Source organism: Convolutriloba macropyga, chromosome 13 (assembly GCF_964194025.1).
Source record: "Convolutriloba macropyga chromosome 13, txConMacr16.3, whole genome shotgun sequence".
Taxonomy (NCBI): Eukaryota; Metazoa; Xenacoelomorpha; order Acoela; family Convolutidae; genus Convolutriloba; species Convolutriloba macropyga.
Window position 1 is genome coordinate 22,558,192 of NC_134480.1, and position 18,095 is coordinate 22,576,286.

General features: G+C 32.5%; 2 protein-coding genes across 12 annotated transcripts in view; one reads left to right on the forward strand and one right to left on the reverse strand.

Annotated features, from left to right (window-relative positions):
* The window catches only part of LOC142351995 (uncharacterized), a 100,320-nt gene that overhangs the window by 39,425 nt on the left and 42,800 nt on the right, over positions 1-18,095 (reverse strand). The window contains exons 1-2 of one of the 11 annotated variants that reach the window (XM_075404297.1): positions 16,891-17,057; positions 5,419-5,519 (exon numbers count right to left, since the gene is read on the reverse strand). The exons of 5 other annotated variants lie outside the window; for them this stretch is intronic. The gene's annotated coding sequence lies outside the window, so the exon portion shown is untranslated. 5 more of the 11 variants (XM_075404296.1, XM_075404300.1, XM_075404295.1 and 2 more) reach the window with 5 other exon arrangements.
* LOC142351998 (oligosaccharyltransferase complex subunit ostc-like) overlaps positions 1-18,095 on the forward strand; it is a 158,377-nt gene that overhangs the window by 7,469 nt on the left and 132,813 nt on the right. The window lies entirely within an intron of this gene.

Consider the following 18,095-nt stretch of genomic DNA (forward strand, 5'->3'; position numbering starts at 1 on the left):
TTTTCTTTGCCAATCGATCTTGCTATGTTCTTAAAAACTTTTTGGATGAGCGTTTTATATTTGATAAGTGAAAACAGACCATTTCATGTGCAGATTGAGAACCTTCTATGATAAATGCGTTTTTGGATGAGAGAGAAACAAATGCATATCTGGCAATGTTTTTTGGTCAGTTTTTTTAGATAACTTTTAGCCTTGCATTGAAAACCTATCAGTCTGCATTACATTATATAGAACTGTCTGTTGAAAAGACCTTGATAATAATTAGACTTAAAAAATATTTTACGAGCTTCTTAACCCTTCTCTCATTTAACCCCTCTGTCATTTAACTCCATCATTTGACCTCTTTTTAAATTTTAATATTTTATATTATTAAAATTGTAAAATATCCATTTGGCCATACTTCAGCGGCCCGTGGGACGATATGAAAGATATGAAACTATCGGAAACAAACACGGGATTAAGCAACCCGCGTAATTACAACATTTCCTGTAAAGTCGACTGCTAATTTGCGGGGTGAAATGATACAGAGGTGAGACAAAAGAGGGGTCAATTGATAGAGGGTTGAACTAATACTTGGTTCCGATATACCGGTTTAAAGGAATCGCGGTGAAAAGAAGTAGAACCGCGGAAAATATATCAATCGGCCAAAAGTAACTTAGCAGATATGTTGGCGCTGCATAAAGTTCCCAACACCAGATAAGTTTTAGCTTAGGAAAAAAGAAGCTTAAAATTCAAGTGTATATGAAGGAAAGGAACAACTTCAATGTTATAGTTTTTCATCATAAACTAAAAAAATTTTGCTGTAATTATTTTTAGATGCATGTCTGTTTGATGGAAAAAAACAAATAAAATATGTTCCAAATTTTGACTGACAAGCAAAATGACTTTAGTTACTGACAGTTACGACATCAGCAATGCAAAATCGTCAATGAATCTCAAAATAATAACTTGCAAATTGTTGTTTTGCAAGTGAGACTAAAGGATGTTTAAACTACGTTGTCTACAAAAGCGAGACATTTAATAAAGAAAAAACACAATTTTTTATTACCAATTGCGCTTTTTTAGATAATTTTTAGCCTTGCATTGAAAACCTATCAGTCTTCTTTACATTATATAGAACTGTCTGTTGAAAAGAGCTTGATAATAATTAGACTTAAAAAATATTTTACGAGCTTCTTAACCCTTCTCTCATTTAACCCCTCTGTCATTTAACTCCATCATTTGACCTCTATTTAAATTTTAATATTTTATATAATTAAAATTGTAAAATATCCATTTGGCCATACCTCATCGACCGGTGAGACGATATGAAAGATATGAAACTTCCGGAAACAAACACGGGATTAAGCAACCCGCGTAATTACAACCATTCCTGTAAAGTCGACTGCTAATTTGCGGGGTGAAATGATAGAGAGGTGAGACAATAGAGGAGTTAAATGATAGAGGGTTGAACTAATACTTGGTTCCGATATACCAGTTTAAAGGAATCGCGGTGAAAAGAAGTAGAACCTCGGAAAATATATCAATCGGCCATAAGTAACTTAGCAGATATGTTGGCGCTGCATAAAGTTCCCAACACCAGATAAGTTTTAGCTTAGGAAAAAAGAAGTTTAAAATTCAAGTGTATATGAAGGAAAGGAACAACTTCAATGTTATAGTTTTTCATCTTAAACTAAAAAAATTTTGCTGTATTTATTTTTAGATGCATGTCTGTTTGATGGAAAAAAAACAAATAAAATAGGTTCCAAATTTTGGCTGACAAGCAAAATGACTTTAGTTACTGACAGTTACGACATCAGCAATGCAAAATCGTTAATGAATCTCAAAATAACAACTTGCAATTTGCTGTTTTGCAAGTGAGACTAAAGGATGTCTAAACTACGTTGTCTACAAAAGCGAGAAAATTAATAAAGAAAAAACACAATTTTTTATTACCAATTGCGCTTTTGTAGGAGCTGTTAAAAAGTGGGAGTCAAGGCGCAAAACGCTTTTCTTTGCCAATCGATCTTGCTATGTTCTTAAAAACTTTTTGGATGAGCGTTTTATATTCGATAAATGAAAACAGACCATTTCATGTGCAGATTGAGAACCTTCTATGATAATTGCGTTTTTGGATGAGAGAGAAACAATTGAATATCTGGCAATGTTTTTTTGGTCAGTTTTTTAGATAACTTTTAGCCTTGCATTGAAAACCTATCAGTCTGCATTACATTATATAGAACTGTCTATTGAAAAAACCTTGATAATAATTAGACTTAAAAAATATTTTACGAGCTTCTTAACCCTTCTCTCATTTAACCCCTCTGTCATTTAACTCCATCATTTGACCTCTTTTTAAATTTTAATATTTTATATTATTAAAATTGTAAAATATCCATTTGGCCATACTTCAGCGGCCCGTGGGACGATATGAAAGATATGAAACTACCGGAAACAAACACGGGATTAAGCAACCCGCGAAATTACAACCTTTCCTGTAAAATCGACTGCTAATTTGCGGGGTGAAATGATAGAGAGGTGAGACAAAAGAGGGGTCAATTGATAGAGGGTTGAACTAATACTTGGTTCCGATATACCGGTTTAAAGGAATCGCGGTGAAAAGAAGTAGAACCGCGGAAAATATATCAATCGGCCAAAAGTAACTTAGCAGATATGTTGGCGCTGCATAAAGTTCCCAACACCAGATAAGTTTTAGCTTAGGAAAAAAGAAGTTTAAAATTCAAGTGTATATGAATGAAAGGAACAACTTCAATGTTATAGTTTTTCATCTTAAACTAAAAAAATTTTGCTGTATTTATTTTTAGATGCATGTCTGTTTGATGGAAAAAAACAAATAAAATATGTTCCAAATTTTGACTGACAAGCAAAATGACTTTAGTTACTGACAGTTACGACATCAGCAATGCAAAATCGTCAATGAATCTCAAAATAATAACTTGCAAATTGTTGTTTTGCAAGTGAGACTAAAGGATGTTTAAACTACGTTGTCTACAAAAGCGAGACATTTAATAAAGAAAAAACACAATTTTTTATTACCAATTGCGCTTTTTTAGATAATTTTTAGCCTTGCATTGAAAACCTATCAGTCTTCTTTACATTATATAGAACTGTCTGTTGAAAAGAGCTTGATAATAATTAGACTTAAAAAATATTTTACGAGCTTCTTAACCCTTCTCTCATTTAACCCCTCTGTCATTTAACTCCATCATTTGACCTCTATTTAAATTTTAATATTTTATATAATTAAAATTGTAAAATATCCATTTGGCCATACCTCATCGACCGGTGAGACGATATGAAAGATATGAAACTTCCGGAAACAAACACGGGATTAAGCAACCCGCGTAATTACAACCATTCCTGTAAAGTCGACTGCTAATTTGCGGGGTGAAATGATAGAGAGGTGAGACAATAGAGGAGTTAAATGATAGAGGGTTGAACTAATACTTGGTTCCGATATACCAGTTTAAAGGAATCGCGGTGAAAAGAAGTAGAACCTCGGAAAATATATCAATCGGCCATAAGTAACTTAGCAGATATGTTGGCGCTGCATAAAGTTCCCAACACCAGATAAGTTTTAGCTTAGGAAAAAAGAAGTTTAAAATTCAAGTGTATATGAAGGAAAGGAACAACTTCAATGTTATAGTTTTTCATCTTAAACTAAAAAAATTTTGCTGTATTTATTTTTAGATGCATGTCTGTTTGATGGAAAAAAAACAAATAAAATAGGTTCCAAATTTTGGCTGACAAGCAAAATGACTTTAGTTACTGACAGTTACGACATCAGCAATGCAAAATCGTTAATGAATCTCAAAATAACAACTTGCAATTTGCTGTTTTGCAAGTGAGACTAAAGGATGTCTAAACTACGTTGTCTACAAAAGCGAGAAAATTAATAAAGAAAAAACACAATTTTTTATTACCAATTGCGCTTTTGTAGGAGCTGTTAAAAAGTGGGAGTCAAGGCGCAAAACGCTTTTCTTTGCCAATCGATCTTGCTATGTTCTTAAAAACTTTTTGGATGAGCGTTTTATATTCGATAAATGAAAACAGACCATTTCATGTGCAGATTGAGAACCTTCTATGATAATTGCGTTTTTGGATGAGAGAGAAACAATTGAATATCTGGCAATGTTTTTTTGGTCAGTTTTTTAGATAACTTTTAGCCTTGCATTGAAAACCTATCAGTCTGCATTACATTATATAGAACTGTCTATTGAAAAAACCTTGATAATAATTAGACTTAAAAAATATTTTACGAGCTTCTTAACCCTTCTCTCATTTAACCCCTCTGTCATTTAACTCCATCATTTGACCTCTTTTTAAATTTTAATATTTTATATTATTAAAATTGTAAAATATCCATTTGGCCATACTTCAGCGGCCCGTGGGACGATATGAAAGATATGAAACTACCGGAAACAAACACGGGATTAAGCAACCCGCGAAATTACAACCTTTCCTGTAAAATCGACTGCTAATTTGCGGGGTGAAATGATAGAGAGGTGAGACAAAAGAGGGGTCAATTGATAGAGGGTTGAACTAATACTTGGTTCCGATATACCGGTTTAAAGGAATCGCGGTGAAAAGAAGTAGAACCGCGGAAAATATATCAATCGGCCAAAAGTAACTTAGCAGATATGTTGGCGCTGCATAAAGTTCCCAACACCAGATAAGTTTTAGCTTAGGAAAAAAGAAGTTTAAAATTCAAGTGTATATGAATGAAAGGAACAACTTCAATGTTATAGTTTTTCATCTTAAACTAAAAAAATTTTGCTGTATTTATTTTTAGATGCATGTCTGTTTGATGGAAAAAAACAAATAAAATATGTTCCAAATTTTGACTGACAAGCAAAATGACTTTAGTTACTGACAGTTACGACATCAGCAATGCAAAATCGTCAATGAATCTCAAAATAATAACTTGCAAATTGTTGTTTTGCAAGTGAGACTAAAGGATGTTTAAACTACGTTGTCTACAAAAGCGAGACATTTAATAAAGAAAATACACAATTTTTTATTACCAATTGCGCTTTTGTAGGAGCTGTTAAAAAGTGGGGCATAAACGCAAACTCAAATTCAATTTATTCAGGAAAACTAATAAATATGCAAAAATACATGCCTGGCCTTGGAAAAATAAAGTCACGCCTTTCAAATACAGCATTGCCGAGAAATTTTTGATTAGATAAATAAAACTATTGAGAACTTTGATTTATTTTTGCGATTGAAGTAATGCAAATCAAAAAGTGGAAAGCCAAATTTGAAAATAAGAGAATGGCTAGCTTATTCTAGCCGAGAATTCAATTGAATTTAAGTGTTTGTTTTAAGAGATAGGCTATCGCAAAATGGTTCTCGAGGAAAAAAATTTGGGTAAAAATGGTTGAAAAATAAAAGCGAAGAAGCTATCTTTTTTCTTACCTGTAGCTAAGTAGTAGACTAGAGATGTTGGTATAATAGTAATGGTAGAAGTATTAATAACAAGGCTGGTTAGAAGAACAAGAAGAGCGGAGAAGAAACAGCTGAAAATAATAGTGAAAATATATTTTTAAGGAATTGTTTCAAATAGCATACAGACCAATTGGCATACAAACTTTGTAGCTATCTTTCGGTTCCAATTTCCTCTGGAAATGATCTGTCTGGCAAATTTGATAAAAATCGGATGCTCTCATATTTAGCTACCATCTCTATAAAATTGCAAAATACGAAGTCTTCGTCGGGTCTTTTTTAGTCTACATTTTATAATTAGGTTACAAAAAGCCCGCGACGAAATTATTAGTTTGAGTTATATTAACAACGCAATTTGACCGTGCTTTCCGGCCATCCAAAAAATAAAAATAAAAGACCCCACCCCACCCCCCACAAGAAAAATTGTGGGGTAAACTTTGTAAACGTGATTTATACAGTAGGTTTGCAAGTTTCGAATATAAGTATAATTTTTGCTACAACAAAATTCGTCGTCAAAGGACATTTCCTTAAAATTATTAAGAAAAATTGACTATAATTTCAAATTGGAAGCAAAATTGGAATCTTTGAATATTTGATAAGAGGTTGAGTAAAGAGCCCTGTATGCTAATTGGAACACCCCCCACATCGACAAACAGAGGCACAGGTAAAAATGAGATGAATAAATGGAAAGGTAATAAACTTGCACCCAGGGTGCCACTAACTCAAATATAAAATTACAATGCGGCGTCTCCGAGGTTCTTCTGGCTATCTAAACTATCTTTCTTATATCTATTTATAACTATTTATAACTAGGCTACCACTGCCGATATTACTCTGGCGCTACTTTCCGTTTATAGGGAGTATAAAGTTGAAGTAAAGGGATAATATATTCATCAGAGTTAGCAGAAGTAACTACAAAAATGATGGTCCCTTGAAACTTCAGAGTCAAAGCTGGTTCTAGTTGAAAAATTATACCAGCTAAAAAGTAACATATATAAACGGCGGTTTTATCAAAGAAAGTGAAAACAGAAAAAATTTTATAGCTTTTTTTGTATTTTTTCGCTGTTAGTTTACGACATAACTTTTCACGTTTTGTGCCAAAATTTTTGTAACCTTTAATCCAGAATTTTTCACCCTCTTTTTTTACTGCTTTCAAAAAATGTTTGTCTTTTGTTCCCTGGTGCGTTGCAAATTAAGCTTATAAGTATGCAAAAAAAACTGGCACAGAATACTATGACATGTAATAAAACGCACCCCGGCGTCGCTACATTAGTATAAAAATAGGGCGAGAGTGAGAGCTGATTTTAATTTTCTGGGCTACACGCGGGCGCGCTTGTACCGGGGGTGATACTGACGGGGGGGGGGAGGAGGGGGTTGGTTAGAGTAGTTGTAGGTAGGTTGAAAATGTATGCCTTCGAAATGTTTTTATTAGAGATTGTTTACCTTGCGGCTATTGTAATTTTCTGGAGACTGTTTTTTGTTTTAGTCCAGACGCGTGTTTTATTGCATCTCATTCAGAATAAACACACATGGCCGTGTGTCGCGTTTATGTCGAGCAAATTAAAAATTAAAGAGCGAGAGAAAGCGAATATCTGGAAAAAGGTGGAATAAATATGCCAGTTTTTTCGGTTTTCCTCACGTTTTCGATTCAAATTTCAAGTTTTTCCTTCTTTTTAACAGTTTACCTTTTCCATTTTTTTTTCAATCTTCTTTATTCTCAAATTACAATTTGTAGGTTTTCTACATGTTTTTGATGTTTTTTCGTACATTTTCTATTTTTTGTAGTCACAATTTCCGAGTATTTCACGTTTTTCAGCTTTGTTCACAAACATTGTATCATATTATTTTGAGTTAGCGTGATGGAAATATTTGTTGATGATACTAATGGGAAAAAAGTAAGGAAAAGCGGTTTGTAATTTAAAGCGACACCATTTTCGGAGCCATTATGGTACAAAACCGAAGTATGCGAAACGTTTGCATTCACTGCAAGGAATAAAAGAAATATAAAGCATGGATATTATAACACATTCACACGCTCATATATACACACTACTAAAAACCCATATACACTTTTTACACGCATATATGTACACGTGTAAAATGGGAGACTATGTAAAAATACCATCGCCTAAGGAATCTGCACTAAATCCAACAAAATAAGGTCTGAGTTTTAGTCTGCTGTTAATTCGTGCTGCGTTTGCTACTCGCCCACAAATTAGCCGATGCTTAACAAAGCCTAAAGACTGAAGAAATTACTAAGATCAGACCTGCGACAAAATTAAAAAAGAATTAAAATTTTAATAATACTAAAGAAATAAGATATAATTTTTGTAATTGAGGTCACGACATTATGTAACGAGAAGAATTATATTATGCCATTAACTTTTATGTTAGGCGCGCTGTTACGTAATCATTACGCACCGATTAGGTAATATTCGGTTTCACCTCGTCAACCACGATCAACAAATTTCACTGTCTATTATATTTTTTTTTCAATTTTTGGATATTAATAAGAACTTGACCGCAGTGTGTCAAACAGTAGAATCATTCTACAGCAAAAAATGATTCAATTATTGGTGAAAATAGAACTAAAAATATTTTGTTAACTGGTAATGTAATACATCAAAATTAAATTTCGTGATGAGATGGGTTTCTTGGAAAATTTCTTGTTTTCTCAATTTTTTTTCACTATTTGATTCTGTTTCTGTAATTTTAGAGATCACATTACAACTACATGAAATTAAATTATTTATCCTTTCATTCGGCTCATATGAATTTCGCCTAATTGGACTTGACTGAATGGTAATATGGAGTTATGGTACATGTTGTAGCCCATCAAAAATGTCTGGCTTCCCAGATTAGAATTAAAAAGAGAGTCATATAACCTTCCCTTTTCCCACCAATTGTCTGCTCATTTTTAGCATAAACGGGAAGCAGTGCCGATGTGGAAACATGGACCCGGAGAGATTTGTGTTGAGGGCGGGGGGCGAAGGGATAATATCAAATTACAATCACGGGGCGAAAACAAATTAATTCACGCCGGGAACAAATGAAGGAAAATTCGGGAAATGAAGAAAAAGAAAATCAAATCTTTTTGATGTTTTATGAAAAATGCAAATGCGGGAAATTTATGTACATGCATCTAACGATAATGGGTAAAAATGGGTAAAACATCAAATTTGGGAGTTATATTTTATTTAGCAGAACAAATTTTCCATCGTCGGTAAAAGCAGTGGGAAGCATCCGCACATAAAAGGAACTCAGAAAGCCCAACAAATTTTATTGCCTTTTTGTGCCCCTTTTGCAAATTAGAAAGCCTACTTTATTGAGAAGTTAATGAAAAACCTGATTAGAGTGTTCTGAGAAAAAAATAGGTTGATATTATTTTACTGGACAATAATTGAAGACATATGCACTGTGGTTGTAAGTGACCAATTCAGAAAATCAAATTGACCATTAGAATATGATGATCAACATAGAGCAAGATTGTTATTTCGCAACATATGAATTTCCTTTTCCTTGCTGGCATTTCTGTTTTTTGACAAAACTTAAAACATCTTCAAAAACATTTAAAAACTTCCTTACGACGGATATCTGCAAAATCAAAAAAAATCTTATCAAGAAATGCTCGGAAGAAGTGATAATGGGAAGGCGAAATTCTGACTACGGGTCCATTGTCATCGACGGTACTGTCAGGCGTGAAATTAGTACACTTTTTGCGCTACATTTTTAAACTCACATATGTGTGATCAAAAAACAATTTGTTCTAGAACTTCAGCCTGAGATATCTGATTGAAATATAGATTCGCCTGAGAAGTAAAAAAAATCATACGCACCCTGCTTTTAAAATGGTTTTTCAAATGAAGAAAAATTCTTTGTTAATTTTTTAAATGTGGAGTTTCGATATTCTGAAAACTTTCTTTTGAATAAAATTGGATGCACCATATGTTATAAGAAAATTTTTTCGAACTCAAATCGCGCACCAGTCCGGCTGAAAACGGTTATTCTGCCCTATCTTACTAGTCGATGGTAATTTGACAAGTCTTGCAAGACAAATAGTTATAATCACAGACTCTTGGTTGAACTCTGCTCTAATTAGTTCTTACTGACGATCCGGTTTTAATTTTAAGGAGACAATTTTGCATTTGTTTAGAGCAATAAGTTGAATCAAATTAACATTTAACATCCAAATTTAAATAGGAAAAAACAAAATTAGTCAGCTGAGAACAAAATTTTATTGTTCTAGTGAACAATGGTAACAGTTTTGAAAACAATTTTAAAAACAAATTAAAAATGTGAATCGTTCATTCATTACGACGCAGAAGTATACCCCAAAATTTTCGCCTTAGTAAAAACCGCGCAAAAAGATACATAAAATGAGCGAAATTAGGAGACAAGCTTTGTATCTTATGTTTCGCTAAAGAGATTACTCCATTTTTGAGAAATTGATATCCTTTAAAATGGTAAAATAGTTGACAAGTCTTGCAGCACGTTTCCGCTCATTTAAGGTATCTATTTTTCGCAAAAATTTTATCTCTATTTCGCAATTGAGCCTAATTAAAAGCGCGCTTTTGAGTATACAAAAGTAATTTCATGTTTTATTAATTGAGCATTCAAAAGTGATATGAAGCTTTTAAAGTCTTTTAAAGTTGTAAACTAATGACGAGAAAAGAGACAAAATATATTTATTTTTGTTGTTTTTTGGTGGAGGTCAATTCATAAGAGATAAACACCCTTTTTCTGTTTTTGAACTTAATCTTTTTGCGATTTATTTATAAATAAAGAGAGAGAGAGAGAGAGAAAGAGAGCAGAACGGAGAAATTTTCCAGAAAAAAATTATTAGGCACCCTGAAACTGTAAATAGGCGCAATAAAAAGTTGATTCAAAAAACTATTAGACCCCTGTAAACCTGTTAAGGACGCAAAAATGGTCGAGCAAGGGAAAGATTTTTCAGAAAAAATAAACATCCAAAACAGACGCAGAATTGAGAGATTTTTTAAAAAAAATGCTAGACACCTGTAAACATGTATATAGACGCAAAAATATTGAACAAACTCAAATTAACAATTCAATCGCTGAAATCAAATGGAAATCAATTCAATTGCTGAAATCAAATGGAAATCACTCCTTAAATCTGGTTCAGCAAGAAAAAACAGCAATCAATTTACCTTTGATTTTTCACCGAAATTTACCTCTGTCCAATTTTATGTGGTTTTGGACAAATAAGAAGAGTTAAAAAAATGGTACAGGACAAACCTTCGTTTTATAGAAAGCAAAATTTAGCAAAATTTTGATGAAATAGCCAATTCAACCACAGAGCATGAAAAAGAAATATTTGAAACGCAAGGATTTTTTCAGAAATTAAAATATTTGTCAAATTTTAATGAATTAATCTCAAAACAATGATGCTTGAATACAAATAAGAGCCCGAAAAAGTAGTGAGCCGACAATCAAGATTATCAGTTAATGCTTTTTTAATTTTCCATTACCGTGAAAGAAATGCGTATTTTTCAGAATTTAATTTGTTTGTCAAATTTACTGAAAAATCCCTAAAAAAAGCTCTGCGTGATACCAATTCCTTCTCCCGGCCTACAACTCATATCGATAAAATGGTGACAATTTTCAGCCCTATATGGTATATTATTAACCTATAAACCAATTTTAATAACTAAATTGCCAATAATTAATAAATGCGCATTGAATTAGACTTAATTGCGGATTAAAAAACATTCAGTGCGAAAGTTAAATACATTCAATGCGAAATAGAGTTATCTTACCAGCGGAGAAAAGATACATAAATCGAGCAGATTCGTGATACGTAGCGCGCAAAAAAATAGGATACACAACTTTTATCTCAAATTCGCGGTTAAAATTTGGACACATTTGCGAACACGGGATGAGCATTTCCCTTCAATATTGCCTGTTTTTGCTAAAGTATCTTTTTTTCAAAATTGTTGCTTTTTCAATGTATTACCAAAGGAAACACGAAGAAGAGGTAAACAGATCGGGCAAATGACGAAGTGTTTTATTCTTTTAATTTTTTTAGGATCTTCTTAATGACAAGGTTTTGGTTGTATATCGTTAGTCAACAATTGAAAATTGATAATACTGTTTTTATCCGTAACAAATTTTTGCAGTTCTACCTATTTCTTCACCTTCCTTAATGTGTTTCCATTTTGGAATTATAGATTCTTTCCTTTGAATTCTTTGTGATTTATATCTAATAGAATGCAGCAAACGTATTTAGCACCGAACGCAAGGTTGGTTCTAACTGCTTGTCCATATGAAAAGAATTAACGGAAAACATGCTTTTTGTCATATGATCAGTCTTCAAATTTTGATAACTTTCATAATCGCAAGATATTAGCAAGAGTTTGCAAGACAACCTTTCGAAGTTGACTGGGTTTATTTGGCCATTCTTCGATCAACCAAACAAAATTTCCAAAATTAAAAACTATCATCAACAGAAAACCGGGAATTAGCACATTAAAACCGTTTTCTTAATTTTGGGCGAAAAGTTTTCCAGCAAAATCTAGCATATCCAATGACATCTGTAAAATAGCTACCCGCATAAACCAGTTTTGTAATAAAAACAGCTGAAGTTAGCTGGATTAAAGCATTGAAAACTTTTTTATTAAAAACAAAACAAAAATTGAGATTTCAAACTAAGCCATGTTATTGAAATTACTGTAAGCTAGTAAGCTAACTGATTTGATATAAATCTGAACTTTAATGCTTTAAAATAAAGTTAAATGAACCTAAATTTCAATTCAAAACTAACTATTTAGGTTGGCTTTTGGCTGTTACTGAGAGAAGCGACTCAAGTATTAACAAAGGCTTAGAAAATATGGTATATACATCATTAATGTGTCGAAATTCTTTTTTCGTTGTTTCCAAATTTTCAGCACTTCATGAAAAAGTTGGGAGAAACCGGGAGCTTGCTATTTTTTGAAGGTACTAGTAAATTTCCACATTTTTGCATTGATCTCAAATACCGCGTTGTAGCAAAATGAAAACTTTTTAGAAAATTCAAAACGTTATAAAATTTTTTATAACTTAAAACGGCTTAAGCTTTGTTTATACTGTTCAAAACAAAGCATCAATTTTTGCTCATGTTTGCTCCAAAAATGTTAATTTTTTGAAAAAAAACTTTGAGAAGTTGTTCCAGAAACAAAAATTATACCGAAAAGATGTTGAATTCTTTCAAAAAATGTCAAAAAATGTATACATATATATATATATATATATATATATATATATATATATATATATATGTATATATATATATATATATATATATATATATATACGCATTGCAAAATTTTGCCCTAGATCCATACAAGACCCAACGCAATCAGTTTTGCGCGTTACAAAAATTTTGGTCCACAACAAGAAACTACACGCTACAGAAATACATAGGATCAAAACCTGAATCCATTCAACAAAAAACTGCCGGGTTTCAAATTGTACATGTTATTTCTGAACTTGAGCCCTTATAGTGCAATTTTATACTGTTTTTTTAAAATTTTCCGGACAATTTGTTTTGTCTGGAACGCTGAGCAACATTTTACCGGATCGAGAGGTTAAGTTACCCGAACTTAAGTAAACTTATAATATTCTTCAGGCAAGGGCAAAGAGAAAAGTAGACATCTGAAAAGTTTTCTTTCAATAATGGTTTCGAAACATTTTTTATAGTTGTTTCTATTCAATTTCAGTTGAAACCGGATTGGAAATTTATTCCTCATCTTAGTGAATAAAGCTATCCAGAACAAAATTGGGACTGTAAAGTGATGCAAGAGGGGAATGTTTTAGTCACATAAATAGCACCAACATTTTCTTGCTCTTGGCTGCAAAGTACGGAAAACTTATCGTTGGCTCATGAAAACAAACTAATGTAAACTAACACGTTTATATTGCAAAATTCCTTTAAGATGATACAATATGACGCCTTATCTGATTAAAAAACTTTGTAACACAAGTTGCTTTGTTTGGTATGGCTCCAACAAGAACAGCACAGCAGACAAGACATTACGAGATGTGCATGGATATAGAAGACGCTCCAAGATTCACATATTGTCTTACAAGATAAGCTTTTAAGTTTGATTATATCCATTTTATCTTATCATGGCGTGTTGGTCAACCAAAATTAATTAATCAAGTGATACGTTAACCAAAACAAGGAGGCTTGGTAATGTGCGTTCGCACATAATGTACCAAACCCGCTTATCCACAGAGATCTCACATACTGATCAAAACTAATTGGTCTATGAATTTTAAAAAATTGCTTCAAGCTCAAATCAGTTATGATGTAATTATTGCCATATTAGTTGGCCAATGAGACTTGTCATTATTAAGACTACAAATCAAGGCAACCAAATAGCAGAAAACATTTACATCCAAAACTCAATGTCGTTTAAAATAAAAAAAACCTACCCGTACCGAAATCTAAGTGTAAATACGTACTGGGCTATTGTAAATGCAAGTCTCCCATGTAATATATTTTTATCGCTTTCTCGCCTAAAATTCGATTCTTTCAAGTGTATATTAACGGCGCAAAAGCAAACATGTCACCAGTCGTGGAGGCGCAGAAAGTAGGACAAACGGCTTTGGAGCGAAAGATTGTGGGTTCAATCCCCGTACGGAACATTATTTTTACACTTGGCCCAAGCCTGACCATTGTAAAAAAAAGACTGAATGCAAGTCTGACAAGTCAATAAAGTACATGACTCAGTCTAAGGTTCAGCAATGATGAGGAATTGCATTTACACAGGCCCAGTACTGAAACGCACTTGGAGTTAGGTACGGGTACATGATAACAAAGTCTTAATAGCGTCAAATTAAATCTAAACTAAACAAATTAGATTGTTGGCTTGTACTTCACCAGAAAAAAACTTGAACTACTCCATGCTGAGACTCAGTAATAAGTGGACAAAAACGATCAGAAAACTCAAAAATAAAAAAAACGTTTGTTTCTTTTTGAAAACAAATAATTTCAAAAAATGAAAACCATTAGATATCAATTGACATTTTTAAAAAGTTTACATTCATTCACGCCTCAACGTGAAGACATTGAGAATTGCTTTTATCCAGTTTATGTCGTACACCTACAAAAAACGACAAATTCAGACGAGAAAAACAAATTTCAAATAAACTTTTGTAAGATTACGGTGTTGAATCCGTTAAAACCATAAACTATTCCGCAAAAACTCAGATATAATCAATTGTTCGTTCGTGGATTACCAATAATAAGATATGTAACCACTGAAGATTGAGACTTTGTAGCAAGTAGTAAAAAAATATTTTAACAAAAATTGAGAAGTTAAAAAATAGTTTTGTTTTTTTTTCAAAAACAATGATGGCCAAAGTTATAAAAACATTAGCAATGAACTAAAAACGTAAATCAATTCATTCTTACTGAAAAAACATTGAGATTTTTCATTATTCAGAATATGTCATATGTCTACAAAAAAAAAAGCAATAATTAGACAGAAATCAAAATTTTAATTTTAATTTTGAGATAAAACCTGTATCGGATCCGTTAAAGAAACAAGCAAAGCACAAAAAATATCGAAAAGATCAGTTGCGCTTTTGTAAAAACCAATATGTTGATACGCGACCCGTAAAAAAGGCTAGGTGGCAAGTACCCCAAAAATACAGAAAAACGCAAATATAAAAAAAAACCGTCAAAACATTTGATTTTAATGTCATGGAAAAACTTTAGCTATAAACAAAAATCAAAAATCAGTCAATAAGTTTCTCTGTTCAGCCATCAAAATGGTTATGACCTGTAAATTTTCAGAGTTTATCTTACGACTACAAAAAATAACAAATAAAAAAACAAAAAAAATTCCATGAAATTCTGCTAGAAGATGTCGCAGCAGTTAAAACCAAAATCAAGCATATGACTAGAAACGTCAGAAAGTTTTGTTGCTTAACCTCTAAGAGTAGAATGCAATGTGACCTCTGACGGGTCAATAATGTGACAAGAAATAAAAAACCGCCAAGAAGAGTAAATGTTCAAAATCAAAAAATTTGGTGAGAATTGGTTTTATCCATGCTGAAAAACCATCATTTAGAAAGTAAAACAGCAAAAATTTTTAATTTCAACTCCATTAGGAAGATGATGAGACTTGTATCTATGGATCATATTAGTTAGTTGACCAAAAAATGAGAAAAGCATTTGCAAAGATAAATAACCCACTATTTGTTTTGAAAATATGTATTTTTAAAAGTAAAAAAGACTGTCAGCTTACGACTAAAAACCCAGATAGGTTTCGCTGAAGCTACTTAAGAAGCCAATTAGACCTGCTATTAGTACACTTTGATTTAGAATGATTCTTTCTGTATTTAACCTACAAAAAAGCAGAAAAGGCGGAAAAAGATCGACTGATTACAATCCAAATATTTTTCAGGCTTCCAAAATACATCAATTACACCAAATTTGGCCTCGCTAATGCCGTTTTTCTCTAGGAACACCTAATTGGTCCAAATATTATGGATATGTACAATTTGACATAAAAAGTGAAATTATCAAAAAACAAATGAAGCAATTTGCATAACTATCGAGGTAAATTATTAAAAAACAGGCAAACTATTTTAATTCAAGAACATTCTCAAAAAAACGGGTTCGATCTGTGTTCTTTAGAGGCAAAAAAAAGTTTTTTCAGCAGTAAATTTTGCCAAAAATTGGATCAAACAGTTCAAACAACTGTCTTCTGCTCTTAGAGGTAAAGCAACCATACTATCTGTACCATATTGAACATCTTTTTAAGCAAAATTGGCAAAAAATTTTCGTTAAAATACGGAAAATGTGAACATGAACAACGAAAATCGGACAAATTTGCACAAAAGTTCATAACCTCGATAACTCCATGGAAAAAACAAAATTGATAAAATCATTTTAGTTATATATTCTACGCTGAACGGGCTTTCTAATGATACCACTCACAACCCTCTTCGATGATTATATCGATCGACCAAAATTGGCTGAACAAAAAAACAGTATATAGTTTCTCCCCCACTGAAGAGGGTTGGAACCAAAAAAAACATTGAGTGGTAGATTTTAATTGTCATTTATTTACTTAACTCTAGCACAGTTATCACGAATTTTCACAAATCGAACATCTATTTGACCAGTTGTTGATTTGAGGCTTTGTCAGTTTTGAACTGAGCTCCAAAATCATTTCCAAGTTTTTTTTGAAAAAAAAGACCCCGAAAAAATGTAAAATATACAAGATTGTTGAAAAATACTTACTTGCTGCAAATTTATAATATTTACTTACTTTCAGTATTAAAAAAGACTGATTATGAAAATAATTACTTGTTGTAATAATATAAGACACTTATAAATACTTTAAAATTTACTTTGAGGGCTGTATGGTCCGTTATTTCTCTCAAATGAACCCGCAGAAAGCTCAAAAATAATCAATTTGTGAAGAAACTTACCCAGGAATTAATTACGAAAACAATGCGGAAAATATGACGTCTGAACTTTAAATTTGTTGTCACAAAATGCCAAATATTTCATCGGGTAATAACAAACAACAGTAGCAGAGCTTTTATACACCAGCGGTAAACAGTTTAAAGGTTGTCAAATATTTACTTGATGAAGAAATAATATACCTGGTAATGGTAGTTGTGGCGGTAAAAATGACTCATAATTTTACTTCTCAAAATTCCCAAGGGGGAGGCAAATAATGCAGTTATAGATTGCGACAAACGCTACGCAACTGCACGCAAATAAAATCATGCATACCTTCCTACATACATACATGCATATTACTAAAAGCTTAAGGATCAATTGTAGAAAATTTCTTTGTTCAACTTGGCTGTAAATGGTCTCTGAGGAAAAATTGTCTTTGTGACGTCACAATCTTAAAGCGATAAAGAAACTAGCCACACGTGAAAACAAGCGTGAACAAATGACGTATTTCACGTCAACAGAACCTGTTTTTAACTTGGCTCCAATTATTTCACGTTTTGTTTTCACATCCAATTTATCTGTCGTAATTTAAAATTCGCAGAAAGAGTATAACAATAATTGAAACCTAAGCAGAAACCAAATAACCATTAAATTGTTGAGACCGTTGAAAGCAAATAGTCTGTTCTGTTGTTTGGACAATAGCTAAATTTTAAAAAAAAAATTCAGGAAACGGCGATTTGTAAGCTTTTATTGTTGAAAACAAACAATAACATCAGGATAAAATATCTCCACTATTCTTGAAGCTAGAGAAAATAGGGGAAAATTTTGTTCCTACTTCAAAACCACTTGTGCTCGCTTTGATCCGAAATGTTTGAAAGAAAGATTTCATTGTCTTAATTTCTCTAATTTTTCAATACATTCCGCGCTATCTCCCTCACCCCCCCCCCCGCTGCTGGTCGCTCATGCATAAGTGCAATTAGGCATAAATTTAATCGGTTGCCTGTTTTATGAGTCCTCGAAAGAGGAATTTGAGGGGTCTTTTTGAATGAAAAAAGTTGTGGCAACTTGCGCTCAATTGTCACCATATGGTTTAATGGATAATCTGTACTTTTGATCGACTAGTGGAACATTTGAACGGCTTTATGGTCAACTGACTCTGGAATATATCTGGCATTACAAACTCCCCTCCATTTGACTTTAAATGATACGATGCACATAGCCACATGAG